General features: G+C 46.8%; 1 protein-coding gene across 3 annotated transcripts in view; it reads left to right on the top strand.

The window, feature by feature from the left end:
• Positions 1-15: 15 nt before the first annotated feature.
• The window catches only part of KYAT1 (kynurenine aminotransferase 1), a 33,380-nt gene continuing 24,864 nt past the window's right edge, over positions 16-8,531 (top strand). For 2 of the 3 annotated variants that reach the window (XM_033427028.2, XM_033427027.2), the window contains exon 1: positions 29-155. The gene's annotated coding sequence lies outside the window, so the exon portion shown is untranslated. Of the gene's footprint in view, positions 156-8,531 lie in introns of all 3 variants that reach the window. The other variant, XM_012532827.3, reaches the window with a different exon arrangement.

Here is an 8,531-nt window from a genome sequence, read left to right as displayed (position 1 = left end):
GAGGGGAGCTCTCTTCATGCCTGCACCCTCTCCCTGCAGGCACCATGTTGCTTTGGGGCGGAAGTAGCGGAGCCCGGGCTCGGCCCCCTTAAAACGACAGGGACGGCTGTAACCTTCGGCGCCTGGGGACGAAGGGTGAAGCGGCCGAGGCAGGGGTGAGTAGCTGGTGCCGGAGCGTTACTGCCCCGGGGTCAGGTGCCGAGGCGGGAGGGCCTGGAAACCGGTTACAAGGTCGATTGTGCCAGACTACTCGTTGCGTTTGGTGCTTCTGTTATAGCGGAGTGGCTACGCTGAAAGGTTGAACCAGACGGGAGCTGTTGCGCGCGCTACTCTCCGACCCGCACTCGGACGCTGGGACCCGCCAGGCTGGTCCTCTCTGCACCCCCATCCCCCGCCCCACCCCCACCCCCACGATCGTACGGTACCGGTACCGGTGGGGAGAGGGAACCCAAGGCGACTGGGAGAATTCTGGGCAGAGCCGGGGCTGGAACCGGGTGCCGGACTCCAGCTCGACAGCTCTAGGGATCCTAAGTTCTCGGAGTTCCCATATTTATAATAGTAACGGCAAGCACGCCAAAAGAGAATCCATACAACGGAATACTATGCAGCCGCTAAAAAGAAAAATGTTCAATATGCACTAATATGGGACCACTTCCAAGATACCGTAGATGGAAAAGGGAAGGGGCGAAAAGGACAGCGCTGATTGGTGCTACCGTTTGTGTGAAAGAACGCGTGTGGGGGCATGGCAGTCTGCCGGTGTGTGCACCAGCCGGCTGGTGAGATGCACGAGTTGTTAACAGTGGTGGCCTCCGACAGGAGAACCGGGGTCGTGGGTGCCCGGACAAGGGGGAAGAATTTACTACCAAGCGAACAGGTTGGTTAAAAATAAAGTGGGATGCTGCAGATAATAACTGGCTCCCATTTATCTAGCTGACCAGTGCCTGGTTTCAGCTCTCCTGCTGGGAGGTCTTGTATTTCCCCATTATTAGAGGAGGAAACAGTCTCAGAGATTAGGGACCTTAGTAATATCTCATAGCCAGGAAGTGGAAAAGCCGGAATTTGAGCCAGGGAGGATTTTATGCTAATGCCCACCATTCTTCCTCATCCCGCTCCCTCCTGAAAAGCTTTTTTGTTATCAACCATGCAACACTCAGCTTGGGACCTGGCACCCAGCAGGCATCCAGCAGCTATTTATTGGCTGTTTATGGACTGAGCAAGTGGAACAGACAGGAGACAACCAGCAGTGCAAAATGAAGAGAGGCACACATTGGAGGCCAGAACCCTTTCCAGCCTTGAGACTCTGGACCTGGCATGTACTTCCCTGAGCCTCCACGCCCCCTCCTGTAGCACTAACTACAGTCACTGACACTGAGTGCTCCCTCGTGTCCTCCTTTGTGCTTTACAGGCAGACTAGCTCCATTTTACAGGTCAGTAGGTGAAGTACAGAGAAGTAAGAAAGTTGCCCATCACAACATTGTAAATCAACTGTACTTCAATTTAAAAAAAGTTGCCCAAAGGGCGTCCCCACAAGGGTTCACTCCCCCACTTCTGGAGAGGTTGTTGAGCTCCTTGGTCTCTCCCTCAGCCTCCTGGGGTCATCAGCACTAATTCTTTTTTTTTTTTCTTTTTGCTGTATGCGGGCCTCTCACTGTTGTGGCCCTTCCCGTTGCGGAGCACAGGCTCCGGACGCGCAGGCTCAGCGGCCGTGGCTCATGGGCCCAGCCGCTCCGCGGCATGTGGGATCTTCCCGGACAGGGACATGAACCTATGTCCCCTGCATCGGCAGGCGGACTCTCAACCACTGCGCCACCAGGGAAGCCCCAGCACTAATTCTTTGAGATGTCTCAGATGGGCTAGTTGAGCTGCCAGAGGCTGTGGAGCTGATGTCGAACAGGACAGACACACAGTTCCTGTCCTTGGAGTCTGCTCAGGGCAACAGACAACCCAGCAGTTAGCACCTGTGATGAGCACTGTGGTGGGTGAGCAGAAGCTTAGGCCTTGGGAGCACAGAGGAGGTACACCTAGTCCAGCCCCTAGTCCAGCCCGGGTGGAGTCACAGAGGGCTTCTCAAAGGAGGTAACTTTTAATCTGTGACTGAAAGATACATAAGATATCTGGGAGGAGAAATGATGAAGCTGGAGACTGGAGCAGAGACGCCCTCATGCCTGAAGATAACTGACGTGATCAGAGACTATGCAGGTTAGAAATGATCAGATGGCTTCTGCCTGAATTGCTTTTTCCTCCTAGAGAATGTCTCCTCATGGCAACATCTGTGGCTTCCCACCCTCCAGGCCACACTTAACCTTCTGCATCCCCAAAGGGTAGGACTCCCTAATTTCATAATCCAGATGGAGGCAACAAAGGAACACAGGAGAGTTAGCAGTGAGGAAGTCCTTCACACTGGTGCCCCCTCCCCCATTCATTCGGCCCCCAGAGTGGCAGCCCACTTGCTGACATAGAAACTCTGCCCATGTGAACAAAGGTGTGTCAGCACAGGAATGTCCCTCCTGTCTCCCTGGCCATCTGTGCCCACTGGGGTTATCAGGTTGCCTGTGTGCTGGGACATCTAGCTGGGCATGCCCCCCCCCCCGCTTCTGTAGCCAGCAGGCCAAAGTCACTCCACCTGCAGCAAGCGAGGAATCACCGTCGCTCCTACCCTAACAGACCTGGGGCCACATCCCACTCTCAGATGGCACTGCCATCTAGCTGAAATATTTCCCAAACCCTCATCTCACTTCCTCATTCTTGGACAGTGATACAAGCTTTGGATTCACAGCTGGGGTCCTTCTGTGCTTTTCTAAGACTTTCACTTTGGGTAAGTCATTTCTCCACTCTGAGAGTTTCTCCATCTGTAAAACTGATATGACGCTCTCTAATCTTCCTGCCAGGCACTAAATATATATACATATATTGTTTTTTCTTGCATGTGTAAAACTGCCCTAAAGAGTGAGATTCCGATCCTGGATCTGGATCCTGTGCCAGGAGGAAAAAGGAGTGGCTTTGCTACTGTGTATCTAACTTAGGATCCCCACCCGCCAACCCCTCTGGCCCAGAACCTGCAGTCTGGGCTCCAGAAGCCATTTCTCTCTCTTTTGCCAATTCCAAAGCCAAGGGGAACTGTGTCTAAGTCAGTGTACTTGTTGGGGCTCCCCAGATAGGCTGTCACCTCCCTTGGGGCAGAACCGTTGACTTGACAAGCTTTCACCAAACACTCGTCTTGTAGGGACTCTGTGTTTTTAGATCCAAAACAAACAAACAGAAAAATCAGGATTCATTATCTGCAAGAGATTTTGTTGTCCTCTTTGATTAACTAATTTTTATGGAAAGTCTTTTTTTTGTTTGTTTTGCTTCTTTTGTTTCTTGCATTCCTTTTTTTAAAAAATAAATTTATTTATTTTATTTATTTATTTTTGGCTGTATCGGGTCTCCATTGCTGCACGCGGGCTTTCTCTAGTTGCGGCGACAGGAGCTACTCTTCCTTGCGGTGCGCGGGCTTCTCATTGCTGTGGCTTCTTTTGTTGTGGAGCACGGGCTCTAGACGCGTGGGCTTCAGTAGTTGTGGCACACAGGCTCAGTAGTTGTGGCACGCGGGCTCAGTAGTTGTGGCTCTCGGGCACAGAGCGCAGGCTCAGTAGTTGTGGCACACAAGCTTAGGTGCTCCGTGGCATGTGGGATCTTCCCTGAACAGGGCTCGGACCCGTGTCCCCTGCATTGGCAGGCAGATTCTTAACCACTGCGCCACCAGGGAAGCCCTTATGGAAAGTCTTATAGGTTTAAATGTTACTAGCTTATTGTCATTGACAGGTTAAGTAGGCTAGGACCTGTGCTACATGCTTTCTGGGGGTGATTGCATTATTATTGTCCCCACTGCACAGATGAGGAAGCTGACCCTGGTATGGCACGACTAAGATCCTATAGCTAGTGGAGTGGAGCTGGGACCGTTTTATCCAAGTCCAAGTTCCAAATCCAAGCTTTCATCTTCTGTGGTTTTTCATGTAACAGACTGGTCTTGCCTGGGCATGGTACCCCCTCCCAGGCCTCTTCTCCAGAGGTGCCATGGTTTGTGTTTTCTCAGTAACTGGAGAGGGAGGGGGCTTCTGACATTTTGAGCCCAGGTGTGCTAAACATCCTTCTAGGCACTGTGTAAATCTGCCCAGTAAAGAACTGACTCAGCCCAAATACCAAGTGTGCCGCTATTGAGAAGCACTAAAACCAAATATCCTTGGGACTTCCCTGGCCATCCAGTGGTTAAGACTCCACCATTCCACTGCAGGGGGCGCAGATTCAATCCCTGGTCAGGGAACTAAGATCCTACATGCTGTGTGCATGGCCAAAAAATTGAAAAAAAAATTTTTTTTGTTTTTTTTTGTTTTGTTTTTTGGTGGGTTTTTTTTTGCGGTACGCGGGCCTCTCACTGTTGTGGCCTCTCCCGTTGCGGAGCACAGGCTCCGGACATGCAGGCTCAGCAGCCATGGCTCACAGGCCTAGCCGCTCCGCGGCATGATGGGATCTTCCTGGACCGGAGCACGAACCCGTGTCCCCTGCATCGGCAGGTGGACTCTCAACCACTGCGCCACCAGGGAAGCCCGAAAAAACTTTTTTTTTAATAAATAAAACCAAATATCCTTACTGCACAGAATTGGCTTAGGTGATGTAGGGCTAGGCTGCAAAGACAAAATCACCTTGCCTGTCCTTGCAAGCTGCCGCCATGCAGGGTGGAAGCTGGAAAAGACGTGGCTCCTGTCCCCAGGGACTGATGTGCTCCTGAGCTGATAGAGGCAGCAGCACCCACCTCCTGAAAGAAGGATTTGGGGGGGAAGAGTTTAGACTTTGGAAATAGACGAACCAGAGTTTGAATCCCGGCTCAGCCTCTCTCAGCTGAGTAAGCTTTGTTCATTCTCCTCTTGAACAAAATAGGGACGATGATGCCTTCCTATAGGCTGCTGTGAAGATGAGAGTTTAGCACAGGGGGGCAGGTGCATAGTAGGTGCTCTGAGTTCAGAGGAAGGCCCAGGCTGACCCAGAAGGCTTCAGAGAGGAGGCGGAGCTGGGGTTCAGCCCTGCCAGGGGGATCAGATTAAAGGGCATGTCAGGCAGGGCACAGCTTGAGCAAAGATGGGCAACGTCTGTTCAAGAGCAAAGGATTCGTATGTCTGGAAGAGGAGAGAACATGGAAGCTGCAGAGTCTGGATTCAGGCCAGCTCCAAAGGCCAGGCTAGGGAGGCTTTGGACTTTATCCAGTCTCAACGCAGGCTGTACCCAGCGGGAGGTGTAGCTGACATCAGCCGCCAGAGTATTGGTCACTGAGGCGTGTTCCGAGGGGTCACCCACCTGCTGTTCACTAGTCGTGGTGCCTTCTGGCTGCGAAGGTGGCCAATAGCTGCCCGGATTGATGGAGGCGTGTGTTAGGCGGGGCACTGACCGCTGGGCGCCAGCCCCTTGCCTGGCAGCAAGGAAACCTGTGACCTTAGATGCCTGGGAGGCTGCACAGGAAGTTGTCCTAAAGGTCACCTGGTGCATCTCTGCTCCCTTCTCCAGGCAGGGTTGGCCTCCCGAGAGCTGCCTGCATTGCAGCACTTCTCAGACTAAATTTTAGTAATAACGATAACAATGATGACATTTGTGGAACACTGACTCCTTGCCCAGCACCAGGCTAAGTGGTTTTCACGTGTTATCTCATTGACTTCTCACTGCAACCCATGGGGCAGGAACTATCATTATTCTCACTTCAAAAATGATTCTCAGAAAGGGTTAGTAATTCTCCAAAAGTCACACAGCTAGTAAATGACTTCAGTCCACAGTCTGATTCCAGAACTTCGCAGCCTCATTAAAAAAACAAAACAAAACAAAACAAAAACTGCATGGAAGTTTATAAGACCCCCCCCAAGCCAGTCCCAGGGAGAGCCACTGTTATATGCACAAACATATACAGTATATAATCAGGCAGTACTTGCTTTGTATGAGTTTCAGATACCACGGTTTAGTTAAACAACACCAGTCCCTCAATAACACTGTTCAGATTTCAGTTGCCATGTTATGTTAACTGTGAGTAATTGCATTAAGTATGGACTTTGCTGCTAGCTCTTCCATCCACAAATCGCTGTGGAAATGACAGATGCATAATGGCCAGTGACCAGTTACACCTCTTCTTTCAAAGCCTGTTGTTGATTGGTCACCATGCGTGTTATTCGGTTCCTACACAGACAGCAAAGCATGTCCTTGTGTTGCCTCCCGTCTCCCTGTGATAAACCCATGTGACATTTTATAAAAATGTAGCAGCAAAAGAGGGAATTGGCCAACACACATGAAAGTGCAGCACAGAAATGCAGAGTGATAACACTGAAAGGGCAATTTGAACTGAAGATAAATGGAGTGATTTAAAAAATAGCTGGCTCTGGGAATGTTGACACCACAGCTATTTGCTATTCCAGAAACTCTAGGTATGCAGCCAGGGAAACTTGGTGAAGGTACACCTATCGACATATGAATGGGAGTGGTTCTGACAAAAAGGATGAAGTTGTCCTGAGGAAGTGATGCCAGCAAAAACATCACATTAAAGGAACTGCCAGATATATTTCATGACATTGAAAGTACAAAGGATAAAATGTTTTAAGTTGATCTAAACTTAGAAAGGAGTATGATGACTCACCAATGCATAGAAAAGATGCTCTTTCTGTATCTCAAGTTACACTACAGGAAGAAGGCAAGCACTGTTCAAACTACTCTTGATAATTTTCCCCAGATTTATTGAGGCATAATTGACAGATAAAACTGTAATATATTTAAAATGTACAATGTGATGATTTGATATATGTATACATTGTGAAATGATTCCCACAATCAAGTTAATTGATACATCCATTACCTCACATAGTTACCCTTTTTTTAGGGAGAAGATCTGCTCTCTCAGCAAATTTCAATTATACAATACAGTATTATCTACTATAGTCACCAGTTAGATCCTCAGATTCATTCATCTTATAACTGAAAGTTTGTACCCTTTTATCAACCCCTCCCTATTTTCCCCCATCCCCAAGCACCTGGCAACCATTATTATACACTCTGTTTCTGTATAAGTGATACCATGCAGTATTTGTCTTTTTTCTTTCTGGCTTATTTCATTTAGCATAATGTATTCCAGTTTCATCCATGTCATCACAAATGGCAGGATTTCCTTCTTTTTAAAGACTGAATAATACTCCATTGTATATACATAAATACCACACTTTCTTTATCCATCTAACCATCAACAGACCCTTAGGTTGTTTCCAAATGTTAACTCTCATGAATAATGCAATAATGCAATAATGCAATGAACATGGGAGTATAGGTATCTTTTGAGACAGGGTTTTCGCTTCCTTTGGATGTATACCCAGAAGTGGGATTGCTGGATCGTCCTTGATACATTTTGATAAAGAAAGAAAACTCTTGAATTCCAATGTTTTTAATTTAAATTACACTAGTAATTTAATAAGTATTAAATTTATTACTAGTTTTACTACCTTTTCATTTGTCTCTACATGTGTAACAGACCATCAAGAGTTTTTAATGCTTCAACAACAACTTTGAAAGGTCACAGAACAATCATAATTTTTCCCATTAATTAAGTTCTCTTTGCATGATTTCAGCTTGCATGGTCATTTTCACAGTCCCACAGTACAGTGGGAAGTGAGGACTGTGTATGTGTATGCATGTACCACCACATATGTATCTATCGGTATAATTTTAAAATGCAAATGGAGTATATTGTCTTCAACCTGCCTTTTTTTCCTACCATACGTTTTTAAAATTGAGGTAAAATGCACATAACATACAATTAACCATTTAAAGTGTTCAGGTCAGTGGCATTTAGTATATTCACAGTGTTGTGCAACCACCCCTTCCCTCTAGTTTCAAAATGTTTTCATTATCTCAGAAAAACACCCATTGAATAATCACTCCACATTTCCCCCTCCCAGGCCCTAGTAACTTCTAATCTGCTTTCTCTATAGATTTGCCTATTCTGGATATATCCTATAAAAGTAATCATACAATAGGTGACCTTTTGTGCTTGACTTCTTAGGATAATGTTTTCGAAGTTCATTCAAGTTGTATTGTACCATGTATCAATATGTCTGTTGTTCCTTTTTAAGGTTAAATAATATTCCATTGTATGAATATACCCTAATTTACCCATTCTTCTGTTGAAGGACATTTGGGTTGTTTCCACGTTTTGACTATTATGAATAACGCTGGTATTAACATTCATGTACAAGTTTCTGTGTGGACATATGTTTTTATTTTTTTCCGGTATATACCTAGGAGTGGAATTGCTGGGTCATAAGGTAATTCTATGTTTGGACTTCATAAAAATGTAAAACTTTTGTGCATCAAAGGACACTATCAAGAATGTGATCAAGGTCATTGTTTCATTTTGAGTTAATTTTTGTAGATGGAGTGAGATAGAGGTCCAACTTTATTCTTTTGCGAGGGGCTATCCAGTTGTCCTAGCACCATTTGTTTTGTTTTGTTTTTTAAAGATTTTTTTTTGA

This window comes from Orcinus orca, chromosome 6 (assembly GCF_937001465.1).
Source record: "Orcinus orca chromosome 6, mOrcOrc1.1, whole genome shotgun sequence".
In the NCBI taxonomy this organism is placed as follows: domain Eukaryota; kingdom Metazoa; phylum Chordata; class Mammalia; order Artiodactyla; family Delphinidae; genus Orcinus; species Orcinus orca.
Note: the sequence above shows the minus strand (reverse complement) of the source record. Positions and strands in the feature narration are given on the sequence as shown.